The following is a 23,424-nucleotide window of genomic DNA, read 5'->3' as shown; positions in this document are numbered from 1 at the left end:
TTCTAGTGCAGACTCCTAGAACAACTACTCAGGCCAACTTTAACATGCCAGTGATCCCCCGCGGGGTTCGGATTCAGATGCAGATTCTGGTTCAGTGGCCTGGGGTGAGCCAGAGATCCTGCTGTTGTTTCTAACAACTTCCAGCAGATACTGCTGGGCAACACCTGGAGTCATAGGGACCTGGGTGACTTCTGGAAGTCACTTTAATCCCTCTGGCCCCAGTGTTCTCATCTGCTGAATAGGGCTCTGACCACTTCACTGGGTTACCCAGTGGTCAAATGAGTTAGTGCTTGTGAAAATAAAATAGAAACCAAAGTCACCGAACAAATGTCAGACGTCACCATCTATCTCCAGTGTTGCTGTCGGGATGAATGTGATAAAATACACAAAAGGCCTTAGCAGGTGTGCAATAGATATTAGTAGCTCCCCTCCAGAGGCTGCAGGGTTGCAGATAGAGATGCTTTCTCAAAGTCAAGGCAAATAAGGAGTCACTCTGGGCTGGAGTGAGGCAGGGGGGTGGAGAAGAGGAAACGTGTTAAGGATACGCAGCTCCATGACACCTGGCCACGGCACAGCTAAGAAAGCACAGGCCTGGGCCTCTCCAAGGGTCCCTACTCACTGCCCCCTCCACCCCCCGCAAAGCAAAACTCTGTCCCTAGAATCCAGTCACAGTGCCCATGCTCTGTCCTACGAGCCAAAACCAGCTCAGTTCCCAGGTCTGCTCTGGCTCTTGACTTTAATTCTTATACTTGCCCTGCTTGTCTGACCCCTCTTAGCCTGGGGAATCTGGCGCTGACCTTGACCACATCTCTTCATCTTACCCCATTGCCCATGACTCCTGTTACAGCTTCTGCTGTTAGTGACAGATTGCCATACTGATGCCAGCCTGTTCCAGGCGGGGTCCCATTCTGCCTGATCCGTATGATAGGTTGGACACCCACGGCAATCTCACAGCCATTTACAATGGGATGAGTGTGAAAGCCATTACCAGCAGTGGGTGACTATGCGTGGTGACTAATGGGTTACCTGCGCCAAGGGAGTGGTAGGAGTTGAAAATAATTCTAGGTTTCAGGTCCAGGAGGTGGAATGATGAGCTCAACTAGGAGCGTTGAGCTTGGGGGCCAGCCCGGGTGAGGCAGCAAAGCGGACCTTTCTCTCTGGAAGTTGGAAGTGTGGGACTGGAGATACTAGAGAGGTCAGGTGGAAGTGGGGGCTTAGAGACACCCATACAGATGTAATTGTTGAATCTGTGTAGAGATAAAAGAGACTGAGGATCAGACGTTGGGGAACATTGCTGTCCACCCATAGAGCCAAAATTAATTCTCAGGACAGGGTCATGCTGACCAGGTCTCTCAAACAGACTGTGTTCTCTCTCAGGCCCCAGATGGCTCCCTCCAGATCCTTTCATGGAGGTGGGTATTGGGCAGCTGGCAGGAAGGCAGTCAGGCTCCAATCTCACTTTTACAACAGGTCTCAAATTTAAACTTTTGATGTTTTTTCCAAATAGGATTATAGATATAGTCCACAGAGTAGCCCTGCAAGAAATGAAAGAAAGACACTGATGAATCAGATTTAAATGTGTGGCTTAGTGACTGGCCTTGCTGCCTGTAACACACAATGGATTCATATTTCTTTAAAATCCTGTGAAAAGTACAATTATACCTTATTGTACCTTTTATGTTAAAGCATTAATTACAGGTGAGCATTTACATTTTTTTAATGTTTTTATTAATTTATTTTTGAGACAGAGACAGAGCATGAGCAGGGGAGGGACAGAGAGAGAGGGAGACATAGAATCCGAAGCAGGCTCCAGGCTCTGAGCTGTCAGCACAGAGCCCCACGCGGGGCTCGAACTCAGAAACCATGAGATCGTGACCTGGGCCGAAGTCAGACGCTCAACCGACTGAGCCACCCAGGTGCCCCATACAGGTGAACATTTAAAGTATGGGGGCGCCTGGGTGGCGCAGTCGGCTAAGCGTCCGACTTCAGCCAGGTCACGATCTCGCGGTCCGTGAGTTCGAGCCCCACGTCGGGCTCTGGGCTGACGGCTCAGAGCCTGGAGCCTGTTTCCGATTCTGTGTCTCCCTCTCTCTCTGCCCCTCCCCCGTTCATGCTCTGTCTCTCTCTGTCCCAAAAATAAATAAACGTTGAAAAAAAAAATAAAGTATACCACATGTTCTAATCCTAACCTAGTACTCTTCATCGTTTCAGAAAGCAGCCCCCCAAATCGGAAGTGGGCAGGACTGTCTGCTTCTGCTTCGAACCCAGACAGCCCAGAAGTCCAGCTCCTGTGGTCTTCAGGGATTTCACCGTCCAGCCTGAGTTACCAGCTCATGTTCGCAGCTACTTGGGAAGTCATCTGTCCCGGAGTCTGGATTCACCTGGACTCGAATTATTATCATGTTTTTAATTTTAGAAAGAGAGAGCACAGGCAAACAGGGAGTGGAGAGAGGGAGAGAGAGAGAGAGAGAGAGAGAGAGAGAGAGAGACTCTTAAGCAGGATCCATGCTCAGTGTGGAACCCACGACCCTGGGATCATGACCTGAGCTGAAATTAAGACTGGGATGCTCAACTGACTGAGCCACCCAGGCGCCCCTCAAAATATTTTTTTAATTTCACTTCCCACCTCAAGCTTAAATTAACCTTTACAAAAAAATTTTCCATTACTCAAAAAAGCTTCATTTTTATTTATCTTATTTTATTTTTTAATTTACATCCAAGTTAGTTAGCATATAGTGAAAAAAGCTTCGTTTTTAAATTTAGTTTTCTGACTCTGTGCTTGTATTCTGTCCTTCAAAACTTTCAAAGATTTTCTGCTCCTCAGTGAGGACGCACACTCAGTCCCCTCACGGCCACAGCAGGCACGGAACCACCAAAGGCCCTGCTGACATATTTGTTCATTTGAGACAACCTCATAGGAAGGTGAGGTCTCACAGCACCAACTCCTCGATGCCGGCCTGGGCACACCCACACGCACATTTTGGTGCTTTCCTAACCTTCTTGGTATAAAGGTCAACAATTCTACTACCAGGGACAGCCTGGTTTCCTTAGAGGCTGTGTTGTAGACCCACCTGGGAAGGTATTTCAGACACTGGACCATTCTAAATGCCTCCAGACACTGTCCCCAGAAAATTAAAAAAAAAAAAAATTTTTTTAGTTGTGGTAAAATACATGTAACATAAAATTTACCATCTTAGCCACTTTTAAGTATAGGGTTGAGTAATGGTAAGCACGTTCACGTTGTTGTGCAACCAAATTCTTGAATTGTTTTCATCTTACAAAACTGAAATTCTGCATCTGTGAAATAACAACGCCCCCTTCCCCCCACCCCAGCCCCAGGTGGGGCTGCGTACATTGCATGCATCTATCTCCCTTATTATGTTTATCCATTTATCTATTGATGGACACTTGGGATGCTTCCACCTTTTGGCTATTGTAAATAATGCTGCTGTGAACGTGGGGGTAGAAATACCTCTTCAAGACTCTGCTTTCAATTCTTTGGGATGTATAGCCAGAGATGGAATTGCCAGATCATATAATAATTCTAGTTTTAATATTTTGAGGGACCACAACACTGCTTTCCATAGTGGCTGCACCGTTTCACATTCTCACCAATAATGTATGAATCTCCTATTTCCCCAAAGCCTCACCAACACTTATTCTCTGTTTGTTTGTTTGTTTTTATAGTTGCTACCCTAATGGGTATAAATTGATATCTCCTTGTGATTTTGATTCACATTTCCCTAATGATTAGTGATACTGCGTTATTGAACATCTTTTCGTGTGCTTATAGGCCATTTGTATATCTTCTTTGGAGAAACGTCAACTCAAGTCCTCCACCTATTTTTTTTTTTAAGTTTATTTATTTTTGAGAGAAAGAGAAAGCAAGTGCAGGGGTGGGGGCGGGGGGGGGGGGGCGGATACAGAGGATCCGAAGCGGGCTCTGTGCTGACAGCAAAGAGGCCGACGTGGGGCTTGGACCCACAAACAGCAAGATCATGATCTGGACTGAAGTCAGACACTTACCCGACTGAGCCACCCAGGTGCCCCTTTACCCATTTTTTAATGGAGTCATTTGTTTTCTATTTTGTTGTCCAGTGTAGTTCTTTATATACTGGATCTTAATCCCTTATCTGATGTAAGATTTGCCCATATTTTTTCCCATTTCATAGTTTGCCTTTTCACACTGTGGTGTCTTCTGATGCACAGAGGTTTTTCCTTTTGAGGGAGTCTAATTTATATATTTTTACTTCTGTTGTTTATACATTCAGTGTCACATGTAAGAAACTGTTACCAAATCTAATGTCATGAAGCTTTTCCCGTGTTTACTTTTAAGAGTTTTATAATAATCTTTAAAAGAAATTTTTTTTAATGTTTCTTTATTTTTGAGAGAGATAGAGAGTGAGTAGGGGAGGGGCAGAAAGAGAGGGAGACACAGAATGCAGAGTAGGCTCCAGGCTCTGGGCTGTCAGCACAGAGCCCAACGTGGGGCTTGAACTCACGAACCGTGAGATCATGAACTGAGCCAAAGTTGGACGCTTAACTGACTGAGCCACCCAGGTGCCCCAGTATAATAATCTTTTATTTATTTATTTATTTATTTATTTATTTATTTAGAGCACGGTGGGGGGGGAGGGGCATTTAATTTTCTGGAGACAGTGTCTGGGGGGGGAGGGAGGGGAAGGGAGAGAGGGAAAGAGAATCCCAATGTTTAATGTTTGCTTATTTTTTTAGGGAGAGAGAGAGAGATGGAGTGCGAGCAGGAGAGGGGCAGAGAGAGAGGGAGACACAGAATCCAAAGCAGTCTCCAGGCTCCTGGAGCCTGACATGTGGCTCGAACTCACGGACTGCAAGATCATGACCTAAGCTGAAGTCGGATGCTTAAGTGACTGAGCACCCACGCATCCTACCCAGGTACCCCTTCTAAGAGTTTTATAGTTTCAGCTCTTATGTTTACATCTTTCACCCGTTTTGAGTTAATTTCGTATATGATATAAGGTGAGGCCTCTTTTGTTCTTAAAACATTTTTTTTTTCTGACTATAAAATTAACCCATGTTCATTGTAGAAAACTTGGAAAAGTATAGCCAAATAAAAACCATCCCTAATCAGTCGTGTGCTGACAAAACCACTTGATTTATAGTATTTATTCACTTCTGTGACATAAATACTCCCACCGTTGTCAATTTTGACCAACTTCAAACCAGCAGTGTGACATCACTAAATGCAGGAAGGAAAGAGGTGTGTGCAGCTGGCTCTCACACCACTGCCACCGACTCACCACTTGCCCACAGCGACAGTTTGTGTATGTGGCAGTCACTTACAGTCCGCTATCCAATGGCCATTTCCTTCCCCTTCTCATTTAGCCGCTTCCATGACGGCATGGGATGTCGTGTGATCTACTGACTTAGTGCCGGCCAATGAGATTGAGAATAAGGCTTTCTAGGGGAATTGGAGAAAGAATTTTCCTCTCTGATGAATTTAAAGAAGCATGCTAAAAAGGTCCTTCTCTGCCCCCCTGCTGTTCTCTTGTTTCCTGCCTTTGGATGGGATTTTGTGAGTACTAGTGCTTCAGGCTGATGCAGCCATCTTGTGACTATGAGGCAAGACTGGGAGAATTTTAGATATGTCACCTTAGCACCTAGACTTTGTGGAACCACTGAACTAAACCTTGGAAATGCCTTATTTTCAGATTTCTTAAGGAAATAACAGATTTGTTATGGTTTAAGCCAGGGATCAGCGCTTCTTTTCTGTAAAGAACCAGACAGTAAATATTTTAGGCTTTGCGGAACACACAATGTCTATCTCAACTACTTAACTCTGCTGCTGGAGCATGCAAACAGCCATGCACGATGCATAATGGAAAGAGCATGGCTGTGCTCCAGTAAAACTTCCTTATGGACACTGAGCCTTGAATTTCATAGAATCTTAACATGTCACAAAATCTCATTCTTCTTTTGATTTCTGTTCAATCATTAAAAAATTTTAAAACCATTCTTGGCTCATGTGCTCTACAAAAACAGGTGACAGTCCGGATTTGGCTTGTGGGCCAGTTTGCTCACTCCAGGCACAAGCCCCCACTAGTTGGGTATTCTGTTACCACAGAAAGCGATGGTAGTCCTGCTTTATAAAGGACTGTCCTTAAACACACATGTGCGAAGTCTCACCCACTTTTAATGCCAGGAGTCAGAGGGGCAGAGCTTATGTGCCTCTTCGGTGAATTTCCCCAGCGTTAATCAATGTGTGCCAGAAAACGTATCGAACACGTTGAGACTAGGATAACATAATTTGGGGCATAAATTGAGGCCTGGATATGCAAGACTGTGTCTGGCAGCTGATTTGCCTGAATGACTGAGCAGACTTCTCGGAAAGCTCACATCCCAAAGGCATGACCAGCTTGGCCCAGAAAAAAGTTGTTGGAGGAGAGTCATGGCTGTTGGAGGAGAGAGGCCCAGTGTGTCAGGTTGGAAATACAAAAAGCGAAAACCCTTTTTATTCTTCAAATTGGTGTGGCCGCAGGTGGCTTTAGGGCCCTTCCAACAAGTGTAACACAAAAGAGATGAACCAAGTCTTTTCCCATTTTGCAATAGAACAACGTGCCATGTTGGCATCACAACATGCCACTATCTCCCAGAACCTGGTGGTGCCCAGAAGATACCCAGTGGGAGATTTGAGGCAGCCCTAATGCCAGAGAGGAGCCCATGTATTCCTAAGTCCTTGTGAACCGCCCCTGAAAGATTCCCAAATTCTTGAGGAGCACTTTGCTGGGCAACCTTCTTACTTAAGTACGTCAGTGTTTCTCCCACGGCCTTCCCATTCAGTGCCCTCCTGGAGACTTGCCCACTGTCCCTCTGCCTGCTCCAGCTTTTGCATGTACACTGTCTTCTCCCTCACCTAATCCAATAGCATCATAGACTCAGAAGTTTCCTGTGGACACCAGCTCCTACCCCAGGAGCTGTGATGACTACTTTTTCGTCCTATCCCCTCCCTCTCATTTCTGCCCTTATGATGACCAACAAGATGGGGAGAATAAAAAGAGCCCCAGATTTCAATCTCCTCTTTCCTAGCTGTGGTAGATCCTAAGGGACTATCCATCTCCTTTCCTAGGGACTGCCCTTCCCCATCTCTATGACCATGGGAGCTGCCATGTTAGTAAAACATGACTCCACCCCCACCACACTGTTGGACCCTCTACGCCAGCCATGGCCTCTACTCTCTTTGCCAAAGTTAATTGGTTTAGGAGGGACACTTGACTCAAACTGGACTAATGGTCACTTCGTAGCATTAAAAGCTGAATCCTAGACCGGCTGTGCAAAAAAAAACAAAAAACAAAACAAAACAAACAAAAAAAAAACCAAGATACTCCCCTGTTTACACCGTGGAGCCCCCAGGAACTTGAGGTAGGAGGCAGCAGGTACTACTCACTTGGAGTAAGGTTAAAACTGGGCATAAAAACAGGAGAACTAATTAAATGTGGATTTAAGAAGCCATTAGACTCCCTAACTCCTCCCGCACTGCCCTTAGTGAGTGGCGGTCCCTCCTCTACCCCAGCAGGAGACACTAGAGACTTCCATTAGGAAAGGATAAAATCAGATTTCTGGACTGAGAGACATCGGTCACAGTTGGGGGCCCAGGTGGCATATTGGAAACAGGAGGTTTAAGCACGGACATCCTACATACGAAATGAGGAGACCACCGCCTCTCTTCCCCCATTCCACAGTCAGAACACTGGCAGGCTTCTTCCCTCTGAGCATGAGACTGGCAGAAACTGTTCTGGCAAATTTGACCAAGCCCGAGAAAAAAGACCTAGAGATACTGACATCAGAGGTTTCCCAATGAACTGGCCCAGCCAGATCACTCTGCAATCAAGTCCCCGTTGGCAAGCCCCACATATGTACGTGGGGCTTCTAATTCACTTTTCTGTGCCCCACTCTTAAATATGTGTGCAGACAAGACATCCCCAGGATGCTGGTCAGGTGAGACACCATGACCACCCCACATATCAGTCCTGAAGAGCAGTCCACACAAGACAGGACCAGGTCCGGGAGCCTGGATGGCTCAGTCGGTTAAACGTCCGACTTCAGCTCTGGTCATGATCTCACAGTTCGTGGGTTCAAGCCCCACATCAGGCTCTGTGCTGACAGCTCAGAGCCTGGAACCTGCTTCAGATTCTGTGTCTCTTTCTCTCTCTTTACCCCTCCCCTGCACACACTCTGTCTCTCTTTCTCTCTCTCTCTCAAAAATAAATAAACATTAAAAAAAAAAAAAAAGACAGGACCAGGTCAAAGGCACTGGGAGAGATTTCTTCAAGATGATGAAATTGATGGAGATCCATTGCATCTGAACATGTTGAGAACTCCTGTCATTCTGGGGGCAGGGAGGAGCTTGGGATTGAATTAACAAGAAGTGCATAGATAACCAGGCAACTGAAAAAACAAGACGCTTAGTGACTCTGCGGAAAATAGAATTGCGAAGGAACGGGAACATAAGCCACCGGGATGATGAAGAGGTGTGTGTGAGGGGGTGACGGGGTGTGGTCTGTGGGAAGTCAGTCCTCACCCTCCATAATGAGAAGTCAATTTATAGCACCTGAAACTCTTCCATGGCTGCCAGGGGCAACACCACTAGCTTTCTAATCAATTCTCCCTTTTCGCTTAAACTTGTCAGAGTTGTCTTTTCCTGCTGAAAACAGAAAGAATCACAGCTAAAATGTTACCCAAGAGATATTTGCCAGTCACTTCCTATTCCCGGGCTGGGGGCTCCCCACCCATATAACAAGATCCTATTCTTTGATTCTGCGCACCTTTTAATCGTCAACCTTCCTCATCTCCTCTCCTCCTACTCAGCCTTTCTACCAGCCATCTGCCACACCCACTTACCAAAACTGAACTTCCTTTGAGGGGGTGTGCCCTGGCCCACATTGTGTCACAGTGAAAGATGTTGACAAACCCTGCATGGAGGACAGCCTGCTGAGGCAATCCCTGGGGGAAGGGCTGGGGGGAAGAACAGAGTTTCCAGTATGTGGGTGTGGTTCTACTGCTCCCCAGTCCTGGGCTTTCAGTTTTGATTGCCTACACTTTAAGTTGCGAGTGGATTTATTTATAATTTTTATCTCATCTGCATTTTAGACACATTTGAATCGACTTTACAAAACTAATAAAATATAGGCAAAGACAATTACAAAATACAGATCTAGGGGCTCCCGGGTGGCTCAGTCGGTTGAGCATCCAACTTCGGCTCAGGTCATGATCTCACAGCTCGTGGGTTCAAGCCCCACGTCAGGCTCTATGCTGACACCTCAGAGCCTGGAGCCTGCTTTGGATTGTGTCTCCTTCTCTCTCTGCCCCTCCCCTGCTCATGCTCTGTCTCTCAAAAATAAATAAATGTTAAATTTTTTTTTTTTTAATTTTTTTTTTCCACGTTTATTTATTTTTGGGACAGAGAGAGACAGAGCATGAACGGGGAGGGGCAGAGAGAGAGGGAGACACAGAATCGGAAACAGGCTCCAGGCTCTGAGCCATCAGCCCAGAGCCTGACGCGGGGCTCGAACTCACGGACCGCGAGATCGTGACCTGGCTGAAGTCGGACGCTTAACCGACTGCGCCACCCAGGCGCCCCTAAATTTTTTTTTTTTAAATACAGACCTAAAGTCCAATAAAAAGTGCAGACAAATGAATGTCTCAAGAAGACTGTGATGATGCACTGATATAATGAAGTGGTAAATCTTGTTCCAAGTCCATTGGTAGGTAAGACGCAATAAAAGTCACATAATTTTGGAGTCACTCCGCTTTCAAAACACATTTATTGACTACTAAATCAGTCTGGTTTATGTTCGGCTGCACATAACAGAAAAGAAGCTAACAACTGTTTCTTTTGAGGGTGAAAGAAGTCTGGAAGTAGAGAAAACAGGGTTAGTACGATGCCTTTCTGGTCATTGGGAAGCCAAGATCCCTTATTATTCAACATGGCTCTTCAAGTCACAGCTATCACAATTGCATTTCAGGTAGAAGTAAAGATGAAGAGTGAGGAAGGTATCTCCCTTCTGTTTTAAGGATGCTTCCAGAAAGTCCCACAGAATACTTCCGCTAACATTTAGTGTACTGAATGTAATCACACGGACAAACCTGGCTACAAAGGAATCTAGAAAATGTCTTTTGGGTGGGCGTAACACTACCCCAAATGAAATCACTAATGAATACTGACGTAGGCAACAAGCAGTTTCTGCTACTAACACAATGTGGCAGGTGCTTCTGGGCCCAAGAAATACAAAGATGGGGTCGTCTGGGTGGCTTGGTAGGTTAAATGTCTGTTGATTTTGGCTCAGGTCATGATCTCACAGTTCGTGAATTCCAGCCCTGCATTGGGCTCTGCACTAATGGTGCAGAGCCTGCTTGGGATTCTCCGTTTCCCTCGCTCTCTGTCCCTCATCTGCTCTCTCTCTCTCTCTCATAAGTAAATAAATAAACATAAAAAAAAAAAAAACAAGGGTGAAGACAACACAGTCCTCACCCTTAAGGAATTCACAAATTTTAGGAAATCACTAATCATCAACTGAATATTATTACCATTAGAAACAACGTTTTGTAAAAAAAATTTTTTTTTTCAACGTTTATTTATTTTTGGGACAGAGAGAGACAGAGCATGAACGGGGGAGGGGCAGAGAGAGAGGGAGACACAGAATCGGAAACAGGCTCCAGGCTCTGAGCCATCAGCCCAGAGCCTGACGCGGGGCTCGAACTCACGGACCGCGAGATCGTGACCTGGCTGAAGTCGGACGCTTAACCGACTGCGCCACCCAGGCGCCCCAGAAACAACGTTTTGTAAAGATGTGAACAAAGAATTGTGGGAGGAGAAATGAGGTAGCGACGAGTTGTCCAGAGAGACAGGGAAAAATTCATAGTGACAGTGACACCAGAACTGGGGCTTCAACAGAAGAGCAATTCAGAGAGGAGAAAGCATTCTGGATGCAGGAAAGAGTGTGCACAAAGGAAAGAGTTAAGACAGGTGGGTTCTCCCGGGCCGGGATTAGGATTCGTTTTGTATGTCTGTAAAATAGAGTCATCAGAGTCCTGGTGGAAGATAAGGCCAAAAGAAGGTGGTAAAGGGCCAAAACCTTCCATTGAAAGGATTCTGGAGGGAATGGGAAGCCCTGAAGGTTTATAAGCAGAGATTTCATGGGGTCAGGTCCTTATGTTCAAAAGAGAACCACGGAATAGAGAAATAATGAACTAAGACAGAAGGACAGGGGAAGCAGGGCGACCAGCTAAAGGGTAAGCTAATTGTTTAAGTGATACGCATTAAAGACCTGAACCAGTCAGGGCAGCACACAGGTTTGGAGAGGGAATGGTTCTGAGAAACAAAAGTTGGCTTATCCCAGGCTATAGGGAGAGTGTCTGGCACTGCTCTGGGCACTGGAAATTCAGTGGTGGCTGAGGCAGATGTGCTTCCTGCCCTCAGGGAACTCATGTCTGGGAGGGAGGGGTACCAACGAACTGAGCAATTTAAACACAACACACAATTTAAACACGCTTGTCAAGTACAATCGTGCCCAGTGCGGTTGGGGCGGGGTGGGAATCAGAGATGAAGGACAAGCAAAGCCTGGGAATTAGGGCTAGATCTGTCCATTCGGATGTAGCCACCTTGGACGCTGGCTTGCACTAAGGCTTCTTTAGGTGCCCGATGCCCTGCCCCCACCGGCCAGTCCCTAGGGGCATGCATGATCGGTTAAGTCTTCCGGTAGTGAGGGCGTTTCCCCAGGCACCTGAGAAGAAAGTTCAGAGTCCCTCTGGCCTAGAATAACACCCCATGACAGTAAGGGCATGGGAAGGGATGAACTCTCTTTCCTGAAGCGCAGGTGGGAATGTGTAACTAGCTAGAGCTTTCTGGAAGGCAACTTGGCAATCAATTTAAAATACCTTGGGAATATACATTCCCTTGACCCAGTGATTCTTCTAGGAACCTATCTCAGAGAAATCATTGAGGAGGTATGCAAGCAGTTTATATTAGCAAAAAACTGGAAATGACCTTATTGTCTAACGATTGAGAATTTGCCAAGTAAATTCATCTGATTGAATCCTATGTAGCCATTAACATCCACCACACTCATGTTTGTTTTTTGTTTTTTGTTTTTTAAGATTTTATTTTGATCATCTCCACACCCAACGTGGGCCTCGAACTCATGACCTCTAAATCAAGAGTCACCTGCCTTACTGCCTGAGCCAGCCAGGTACCCCGAGTGTAGTCATTTTAATATATATTTTGAGTGGGTGTGTGAATAAGAGAATTTTCTTTTTATTATGGAGTAAACTGTTTTGGTTCAGTTTTGAACAACACAAGTATTTACGTTAAATTCTTGTATATACTGGGAAAACTCTGGATAGGAAATTTCAGTTTAAGTTACAAATACAGTTGGTTTCTAAATTATTTATAAATACACTTCTTCAAAGATAGAGGCTGTGCTGCATACAAATTTCCTGCAAGGAATTATTTCACTTCAAATCATTTCCATTCAGGTAGTACATCTACTGTAATATATTTGAAAGTTTATTTATTTATTTGGGGGGACGGGGCAAAGAGAGAGGGAAAGAGAGAATCCCAAGCAGGCTTCATGCTCGGCACACCGAGCCCGACTCAGGGTTCAATACCATAACTGTGAGCCAAAAATCAAGAGTCAGTCACTTAACCAACTGAGTCACCTAGGCACCCCTGTAATATATCTAATTATATCTGCATTATATATTGTATTTTCAGGGATTGAATTACTAGTGTGCTTTAACTATAGTTGATTATATTTCTCAATTTTATTTCTTTACGTTTTTATTTTGAAGAGATGGAGAAAGCACAAACAAGGGAGAGGGGCAGAGGGAGAGAGAGAGAATCCTAAGCAGGCTCCACACTAAGCATGGAGCCTGACGCTTGGAATCTTGAGATCATGACCTGAGCTGAAAGCAAGATCTGGTCTCAACTGACTGAGCTACCCTGCCCCATGGTGGATTATATTCCTAATATAATTAATCTAGAATGTATTATTTTAGTATATGGGTTACTTAAATCATTATATTTTTAAGGTGGAAAACAGATTAATGAAGTACATTACAAATACATTTTTGAAAGTGTGATACCTTAGAATAGCAATAGACAAATACCTAGGAAATCTAACAGTCCAGAATTTCTAATTATCTGGCGTGTTCCAAGTCTGATCTATACTTGGTTATTGAACTTCTAGTGGATTACAAAAATTTGAAGCATGCCAAAAATTGTCAAGAATAAAAGTAAAAAACAAAAATACATTTGCTCTCAATTCCACCTTTCAGAGACAATTAACTATTGACTGGGGACCATTATTCCAGATGTTTCTATCTGCAAATACAGAGATAAGAATGAGAATAAAAGAAAGTGTGTGTTTGTGTCTCTGTAGGTGAAAACAAGAAATAGTTTTAAAGAGAAAGGAAATACCCACCATAGCATTACCAAAAAAATGGGATCATATTTTTCTTTTAAACGAAAGCATGACATTTATCAGGAGGAAAAACTTGAAGGAATTCATGAACTCCAGAAAATAATTCTTGACACCAGCTTCCTAAAAATAACCCTTTAAATTAAAAAAAAAAAAAGATAACATTAAGAGCTTTGAGTTATTTTTAAAAGCATGTTTCACCTTTAGGCATTAGCAATTGACTTCCAGCCAACAAACATGAGGAAATTAACACACTTCTACTTTCTCCCATTTCCTCTTCCGCTGCCCCCTCCTAATTTTTTGGTTGTGTCATTTTCACATAAGAAAGGTTAATAATATTTGCATTCCATTCTTTTACCACAATTCCCACAGTTGTCTGTTTGTCTCTGTGTATAAATGGCACTGGTGTTCATTATTGTTCTTTTTCCATGACTTCTCCATTCCTATGTTTGGAGTCATCCCTTCACTGGTGGGATTTTGTCATCAAGTAGTCTTTTTTTTATATAGGTCTTGTGGATTCTTGCATGCTTTAAAGGGTCTGTGTCATGATACTTAAAGGGCAAATTGAACAAAAATTCTTGGGTTATTCTTTCCCTCAGATCTTTTTAGACATTGCTCCTTTGTCTTCTTACAATGAATGTTGCTTTGGGGAAAGCCAAAGGCTAACTGACATTTTTTTTTTAATTTTTTTAATTAAAAAAAAAATTTTTTTTGAGAGAGAGACAGAAAGCGAGCGAGTAGGGCAGGGGCTGAAAGAGAAGGAGAGACAGAGAATCCCAGGCATGAAGTCACGAACTGTGAGATCATGACCTGAGGTGGACACTTAACTGACTGAGCCACCCAGGCACCCCTGACATTTATTCCTTGTATATGACTTGCTTCTTCTCCTTGGAGATATATATATATATATATATATATATATATATATATATATATATATATATACTGGAAAGGGGCGGAGAGAGGCAGAGAGAATCCCGAGCAAGCTCCACACTGTCAACACAGAGCCCAACTTGGGGCTTGACCCCGTGAACTGTGAGATCATGACCTGAGCGGAAACCAAGAGTCAGCCGCTTAACGGACTGAGCCACCCAGGTGCTCCTCCTGGTATATATTTAAAATTCTTTCTTTGGCTCTGAAATTCAGCAACTTCACCAATATATACTTTAATCAGTGTGTTGTTTAGGATAGAAATTCATACAGAAACCCAAAATAACAGTGGCTTTAAGAAAGAGAAATGGGGCACCTGGGTGGCTCGGTCTGTTAAGCATCTGACTCTTGATTTCAGCTCAGGTCATGATCTCACAGTTGGTGACATCGAGCCCCCTGTCTGTCTCTGTGCTGTCAACATGGAGCCTGCTTGGGATTCTCTCTCTCTCTCTCTCTCTCTCTCTCTCTCTCACTCTCTGCCCTTCCCCCACCTCTTTCTCAAAATACATAAATAAACATTAAAAAAATAAAATGTTTCCTTTAAAAAATAAATAAGAGAAATGTATTAGTTTCTCATTTAATGATATAAACTGATATAGTAGCAATTCTCTATCGAAATCCTGAGGTTCAGGGTCTTTCTATTTTTTTGCTTTACCATCCCTAGGGAGCTGTCCTTGTCCATATACCAAGATGCATACTCTAGCCAATAGGAAGGGGGAAAGGGAAAAAGATCAATCACATTCCTTCCCTTTAAGGATGCACCCAGAAGTTGCACACAGTAATCTTTTGCTCACATCCCACTGGACAGAACTTGGTCATATGACCCTCCCTAACCAGGAGAAATCCTGGGAAATACAGTCCTTATTCTGGGTGACTATATACCCAGCTACAAACATTCCACTATAATGGAAGAAGAGAGAATGAACACTGGAGAAAAACTAGCAAATTTTGCTGTGATCAATCTGTATCAGTTTTTTCCTAGGGTGTGTTCTGTCTTTTCAATCTGTAGATTCAAATATTTATCTTCTGGAAGGTTTCTAGAACATTCATGAGTATTTTTTTTCTATTCCATTTATTGTGCTTTTTACTTCAGGAATGCCAAGAATACATCTTTTGTACTTCTGTGTATCTTTTTTATTTTAACCTTTGTATCTGTATTTGTACCCTTTATACATGCCTTTCACAGTCATCATCTTTTTTCTAAATATTTACAATGCTTTCTTTTTGTTTCATTTTCATTTGTGTTCTCAATTGTATTCATTCAGAAATCTTTTTCCATTGTATTTATTCCAGTTTTTATTGCTTCTAATGGTGTACTTATCTCTGTGATATTACTGTGATATTTTCTTCCTTCTTCCTTCTTCCAGCCTACTTTTCACCTCCTTCTGTGGCCTTAGAATCTCTTCTTCTTCGCACTCTTGCATCTTTTCTTTGAGCTGTCTTGTCAAAGAGAGACTCTCTCATCTCACATTAAGATCATGGAGAATTATTTGTTGGACTCTGTTTCCTGACATAACCCTTCTTCTGATGTAAGTTTTTCATCTGCTTTTTACTTATGTGTCTCTCCTTTTTTGGGAGATGAAGGCATTTTATGACCCAGGAACAGAGTGAGAGAAAGGAGCTGCAGGTGTACCATTCAGGACACAGACTTACTCTCCCCCCACCCCACACCCCACCCACCAAGGTTAACCTTTTGTTATTTATACTTCCAGACAGAAATGCATAATTTTCCCTTACAAAACAAGATGACAATATACATTCTATTTTACAATCTGTTTTCTTCATGTCATATGTGTCATATATGTTTTATGTCATTAAATCTATTTCTCCCACATTATGTAAGTAGTGGCATTGCACTCCATGGGCATGATGTATCATATTTTTTTTTTAACCCAATCTCTTGGCAGACATTTCCATTGTTTCCAGTAATTTACTTTTTTTTTTAAGCTTATTTATTTATTTTGAGAGACACAGAATGCAAGTGGGAGAGGGGCAGAGAGAAAGGAGGACAGAGGATCCAAAGTGAGTTCAGTGCTGACAGCAGAGCCTGATGCAGGGCTCGAACTCACAAACCATGGGATCATGACCTGAGCCAAAGTCAGCCTCTTAACCGACTGAGCCACCCAGGCACCCCAGTACTTTACTATTGTAATCAATCTGATGCATAATTTAAAATCATTTATTTTGACTCTCTGGACTGAAAGCTAAAGTTGTGGAGGATCTCATGGATTCTCACTTTTTCTTTCTCCTCTTTTATTGAGATATAATTCACATACCATTAAATCTACACTTTTAAAGTATACTGCTTACTGGTTTTTAGTATATTCAAAGAGATGTGTAACCATCACTATTGTCTACTTCCAGAACATTTTCATCACCCCTCCCCCCAAAAAAACATACCAATTAGCAGTCACCCCCATTTCCTCTCCTAGCTCCTGGCAACCTCTAATCTACTTTCTGTCTCTGGATTTGCTTATTCTGGACATTTCATACAAATGTAATCATATAATGAGTGGTCTTTTGCAACTGGCTACTTTCACTTAGCATAATGATTTTAAGGTTGGCTCATGTTGCAGCATATATCAGTACTTTACTACTTTTTATGGTCAAAAATATTTCATTATATGAATACAGCACATTTTGTTTATCCATTCATCAGTTGATGGACATTTGGGTGGTTTCCACCTTTAGGCTAAGATAAAAAAAAAAGCTGCTATGAACATTTGTATGCAAGTTTCTGTGAACCTATATTTTTAATTCTCGAAGGTGTATACCCACTAGTGGAATTGCTGGGTCAGATGATAGGGTAGAATTATTCTTAATCCCTGTGTTTCTAATTCCACATGATATCACCAGCCCCTCTGTGATGTGTGCCCCCAAGAAAAGAGCTTTTCAGATGTAGTTTCTACAGAGACTGAATCTATAGTTTCCTGCTTGGGCTGGTGGTCACCTTGGTTTAAGGGGTGGAGGAAGAGGCCTAGGATTTAATATTTAACAATAGCTGATTTCATCCTATGCCTTGACCCCACTTTACACAGTATCTGGTGCCTTCCTGGGCTCTGCAGATACTTTAAGTCATATGTTCCTCCACTTTGCTAACTTAGTTGCCTTTCACTGCCTTAGGAGTTAGACCCTTTTATATTTCTTCACTGTCGTTTTAGGGTTTTGGGGAGGAGAGGCTACAAATACCAGCTTGTTTACTGAAAATTGCACTAATTATGCATAAGTCTTTCTGACTATTGCTCATCTTTGAAAAAAGAGCGGCTCTTTGTTAAAAATTAGTTTAGAGAAAGATGAGGCAAGTGATCTGGACAGACTACAGTCATGTTTTTTTTAATGTTTATTCATTTATTTTTGAGAGAGAGAGAGAGGGTGCATGCATGAGAGAGAAGAGGGGAGGGGCAGAGAGAGGGAGAGAGAGAACCCCAAGCAGGCTCCAAGCTGCCAGAGCAGAGCTCAATGCAGAGCTCGATCCCATGAATTGTGAGATCATGACCTGAGCCAAAATCAGGAGTCAGATGCTCAACTAACTGAGCTACCCAGGTGCCTCTCGACAGACCACAGTTTTAAATTATTTATTTTCTTTGAGCATTGTCCCCAAATCTGTTTTTGCTTTGTCTGGGGCCACATTCCCCTAGTTTCCAGGATGTAGGAAATCAGTGTGGTAATACTCCCTAAGATAGACTTTGTCTTAGTCTATTTGGGCTGTTATAAGAAAACACCACTGACTGGGGGGCTTGAACAACAAACATTGATTTCTCAACAGTTCTGGAGGCTGGGAAGTCCAAGATCAAGGCGCCGGCAGATTAGGTGTCTGATGAGATCCCACTTCTTGGTTCATAGATGGGCATCTTCTCTCTGTGTCTATATGAGGTAGAAAGGGTGAGAGAGTTCTCTGGGGGGGGGGGGTCTCTTTTAAAAGGGCACTAATCTCATTCATGAGGCTTTCACCCTCATTACCTAATCACCTCCCAAAAGCCCCACCTCCAAATACCATCACTTCAGGGATTAGGTCTCAACATAGGAATTTTGAGGGAACACAAACATTCAGTGCATACCAGGCTTTCTGTTACTGTTGATAATTACTGTTCCCTCTTCCCGCCTCCTTTATCCCCCCTCACCTCTAGCAGATTCCCTCAGGTAGGAGGCTTGGACATAGATAATGAACATGGCACTTATACCTGACTTCTCTATTTCCTCCTCCTTACTGACTACATCCTGAAGGCTGGAGTTACTTCTCTGGAGTCATTCCAAATGTTGCCTTATGGTTCTGAACAATGAACCATTAAGATGGGCTTTTCCAGAACAATGCCCTTACCTTTACTTAGCAGTCAACAGCTTCTTCATGTCATAGAAGCTGGAGACAGGTACAAGGATGTTCAATACCAGCTGTAATAACAAAAAGCAGGAAACGTACAAATGATAGCTACAAGGAGTGTGAGTAAATACAGGGTCACATATTGAAACAATGGAATGCAATTCATCGATAAAAATGAGTGAACTAGGGGCACCTGGGTGGCTCAGTCGGTTAAGCAGCTGACTTTGGCTCAGGTCATGACCTCACAGTTTGTGAGTTCGAGCCCGGTGTCAGGCTCTGTGCTGACAGCTCAGAGCCTGGAGCCTGCTTCAGATTCTGTGTCTCCCTCTCTCTCTACCCCTCCCCCGCTCACACTATGTTTCTGTCTCTTTCTCAAAAATAATCATTAAAAAAAATAAAAAATAAATGAGTGAACTATGTAGCTGCACACAGCAGCATTGATGGGTCTTAAAAACATACAGTAAAAAGAAAAAAAAAAAGTCATGGAAGAATATACATTCTGTGATTTCCGTAAGTGCAAAAATTCCCTCAACTTGCAATATATGTGTAGGAAAACATACATGAACAAATCTCTAAAGAAAAAGAAGGGAATGATTAAATCAGAATTCAGGATAGTAGGTACTGCTTGGAGGGAGAGGAAGGGATATGATTGGACAAGCCTACACAGGACTTTTTTTTTTTTTTTTAACGTTTATTTATTTTTGAGACAGAGAGAGACAGAGCATGAATGGGGGAGAGTCAGAGAGAGGGAGACACAGAATCCGAAACAGGCTCTGAGCGGTCAGCACAGAGCCCAACGCGGGGCTCAAGCTCACGGACCTCGAGATCATGACCTGAGCCGAAGTCGGCCGCTCAACCGACTGAGCCACCCAGGTGCCCCATACACAGGACCTTTCTAAGGCACTACTTGAGTCAGATTTTTTTTAAAGCAGGTTGGTAGGTACATGTGTTCATTTAACTTCTATTAGTTAAATTGTTCATATATGTTAAGTACATTCTTTTGTTAGCATGAAATTTCACAAAAAAATGGAGTGATTACTCTCTTTTTTCTCCTCTTTTAAAAGATGGATTTGGGGGCGCCTGGGTGGCTTAGTCTGTTGAGCGTCCGCCTTCAGCTCAGGTCACTATCTCGTGGCTCATGAGTTCAAGCCGAGTCAGGCTCCGTCCGTGCTAACAGCTCAGAGCCTGGAGCCTGCTTCAGATTCTGTGTCTCTCTCTCTCGCTGCCCTCCCCCGCTCACGCTTTTCTCTCTCTCTCTCCCAAAAATAAGTAAACATTAAAAAAAAAAAAAAAGATGGAGTTGTTTCTCTTTTTCATTCTTTGGAGGGTTTTAGGGTGGGGAGAAGAGTAAAAAATGTCTCTCCTCATCTTTATCAATGACTCTTGCCCCAGAGATTTGAATAATTCTCATGCATAACCATGTAAAGGCATGGCCATTATGGACTTGGGTTTCCATATAACATTGAAGAGAGTCCATGGAAAACTGACATAAAGAAGTTTTGTGACTTCCAGGATTGCTTCTTTTTGAAACCCTTGAAGGGAAAATGGCTTTACTTCAAAAAATGGCTCACGCACTTGTTTGGAAAGACAGCAAGGCAGGGTTGCTGCAACAGTGCATGCAGAGGAAGAAGTTAGGGGGACTTCACCTCTGCCTGGGCCTCGATGACTCCCAGCGAGAGAAGTGGAGAGAGAGAGTGCACAGGAGTCTAGGGGAGAGGCAGTCTAGGCGAGCACTCACTGGCCCAAGGTGAGACCTGCCTGAGCCGGTGCCCGAGTGGACCCATGCCCATCTCAAAGGGCATGATGCCTGCCGGAAGGGTGGATATTTTTTTACCACTCAGGAGCACTGGATCTGTTCATGCCAGAACAAATATTGAGTTGAGCAGTGAGTGCTCCGAGCCATGGCCTGAAAGAGCCTTCGTGTTAGGACTTGGTGGATAGACAGGGGTAGGAGGGAGGAGTGAACATGCCAAGAGAGGTCAGCAGAATCGGGCAGTGCCTGGGAGGGAATTTGGACTTTACCCTGAGCAATGAAGAGCCGTTAAAGGGTTTAAGCCAGAAAGAGGCAGGATAAGAATTGACTGGCAAAGTATGTAATTAAAAAAGGCTGGGAAGACTTCAACAATTTATTTCAAGGAATCTATACTGCATTAATCACATCAGCACCTACACAGATTATAGTCATGTCCATATGTGGTAAAACAACACACTTTCACTCTGCGGACAATACTTGATGCACATCCATATTCAGAGAACCTTTGCAAAACTCTGTGCCCACACCTTCCACTCGCCTGAGGCTCTGGGGCTCATAAGGTAAACACTGCCAGTCCAGTTAATGTTAATGCTAAAGTGTTCTTCTTGACAACAATTAGCAACAAGTTCAGCTTTTTGCCTTAGGTTAAGCCCCTAGCCCCCACACGGCACACGGGAGGAATGCTTGTCTTCTTATCTGTAAAGGACACACATCCAAATCACAGGCCTGCTGTTGCTTCTAACCATGTAAATCTATGCAAACACTAAAGGAGGAACTAATTCACAACACGTGTCTATACCACTTAGGACTGTTAGCAAAACTAATAAATAGCATTGGGACACCAGTTTTGAATTTGCTTGCCTCTTTTATGCTCACATCTGCGGAGGTGGCTGCTGTGACCGCAAAGGGAATTAACGACCTAATTAGGTAATCTTTGTTTAGTATCCACGTCCTGCAAGAAGTTCAATGAGAGCAGGGGTCATGTCTGTCTTGTTTTTACCCTGGTATGCCTGGTGCCTAGAAGAGTGGCCAGCATGTGTTAAACGTGCCAGTTGTATTTATTGAATACATTGTGAGTATGCTTTTACAAGTGAGGACACCAAGGCTTAAAGATGTTAAATAGCTTACCAACTATTAGGTCACCAGCTAATCCAAACTCACATCTGTTGGACTTCATCTTCTTACTGGCTCCCAAACTGTCTAAGGTTTTATAAGGATCACATAGCTTGGTCAAGTTTCCAGCTATTAAATAGAAAGCTATTGAAAGATTCATTAACACCTTGAAAGGTCTTAGCCATTTTCAGGACATAAGATCGAATTCAGAGGTGGGCAGTAGTAGAATGGTTATGTTTAAACTTGCTATGTTTCATGAAGGTACAACATTGAGAAATTCATACCTGGCATTTACGAACGAAAGCTGCCTTAGAACTCGGAGGAAGTATTGTTAGGAATTTGCCCAACTCAATCGTCCTAAGCTTGTTATCAGTAAAGAAGGTGTTTTCATTAAAATAGAGATCAGGGGCGCCTGGGTGGCGCAGTCGGTTGAGCGTCCGACTTCAGCCAGGTCACGATCTCGCGGTCCATGAGTTTGAGCCCTGCGTCAGGCTCTGGGCTGATGGCTCGGAGCCTGGAGCCTGTTTCCGATTCTGTGTCTCCCTCTCTCTCTGCCCCTCCCCCGTTCATGCTCTGTCTCTCTCTGTCCCAAAAATAAATAAACGTTGAAAAAAAAATTTAAAAAAAAAAAATAGAGATCAGTGTGGTTTTATGGCTCTTTTTCCTCAACTGCAACCTTTATTGAGGGGGAGCTCCAGTTTTCTTGGGCCACTTGGCACTCATCATTTTTTTAGTGTTTCTTTATTTTTGAGAGAAAGAGAGAGCAGGGGAGGGGCAGAGAGAGAGGAGGACAGAGGATCTGAAGTGGGCGCTGAACTGACAGCAGTGAGCCGATGCGGAGCTCAGACTCAAGAACTGTGAGATCATGACTTGAGCCTAACTGACCGAGCACCCAGGTGCCCCAAATATTTATTTACTTATTTATTTAGAGACTTGGGGAGGGGCAGAGAGGGGAAAACAGAGGATCTGAAGCAGGCTCCATGCTGACCCAGAGAGCCTGGGGTTCGAGCTCACCGAACCGAGATCATGACCCGAGCCAAAGTCAGACGCTTGCACCCCTGAGCCACCCAGGCACCCCCGGCACTCAATATTCTTAACTTGCCTGAAAATCATTGCCCAGAGAGGCCTGGGTCCTGATCCCAGTCCCTTCCTCACATTCAGCCTGGCCTGGGCACACCCCTGTTAAATATTCAATACCCCAAGGCCTGCAGAAGAAGCATAGGAAAGTAAGAGTATCATTGCCCATAGGAAGGATATTGAAGTAATTGTGCAAGCCACCTATGGTGAGAGAGGGAAGTTAAGTGTCTGGGAAAGGCTCCATTGGGAGCAAGTAACAAGTCCTGGCCTATTCTCATCTCATCCCATTTCTAGGCAGGAGCTAGCTAAGCGGCCAGGTAGGCCCTCGGCCAAACAACACAAGAACAAGTGATGTGTGAACGTGCAGGTATTACCCCGATGGCCAGACAAGCCCACATCTCATCTTCTCTCTGGGTTCGGTCATCCAGAGTGTGGCTGCAAGGGAAACTGCAAACACCAGCCCGAGACTTCATACTTTCTCTCCTCACTGCAGCCAGGGTAGAGGTCAAGGCGCAAAGGTCTCAGGAACTTGAATTTCATGTGTTTTAGAAACAAACACTGGCAAAGATTTTGATGGTCTCTGAGTCATCTCTGATGTGCAAAATGTTTTCATATATACCTTCCTGCTGACATAAATAGAACTGTATTATTATTCCCAGGTTGGAGGCAAACAAAGGGATTTTTTCATTAAAATCCCTTTACACGTTACCGTGTAAAGCCCCGTCATTGCCCCCAAAACCCACCTCTTGGTGGACTGTTGATCCGTCATGGTGTTCAGT

The 23,424-nt window shown here is 43.7% G+C and overlaps 1 long non-coding RNA gene and 1 pseudogene across 1 annotated transcript in view; both read right to left on the bottom strand.

Annotated features, from left to right (window-relative positions):
• Positions 1–2,725: 2,725 nt before the first annotated feature.
• LOC147582407 (large ribosomal subunit protein eL34 pseudogene) lies at positions 2,726–3,100 on the bottom strand (annotated as a pseudogene).
• Positions 3,101–17,719: 14,619 nt separating this feature from the next.
• The window catches only part of LOC147582406 (uncharacterized), a 43,571-nt gene continuing 37,866 nt past the window's right edge, over positions 17,720–23,424 (bottom strand). The window contains exons 2-3 of the long non-coding RNA XR_015249080.1: positions 18,703–18,773; positions 17,720–18,248 (exon numbers count right to left, since the gene is read on the bottom strand). This is a non-coding gene — a long non-coding RNA (uncharacterized LOC147582406). The remainder of the gene's footprint in view (positions 18,249–18,702; positions 18,774–23,424) is intronic.

This window comes from Puma concolor, chromosome A3, assembly GCF_028749965.1.
Source record: "Puma concolor isolate L17-30 chromosome A3, mPumCon1.1.hap2, whole genome shotgun sequence".
In the NCBI taxonomy this organism is placed as follows: Eukaryota; Metazoa; Chordata; class Mammalia; order Carnivora; family Felidae; genus Puma; species Puma concolor.
Note: the sequence above shows the minus strand (reverse complement) of the source record. Positions and strands in the feature narration are given on the sequence as shown.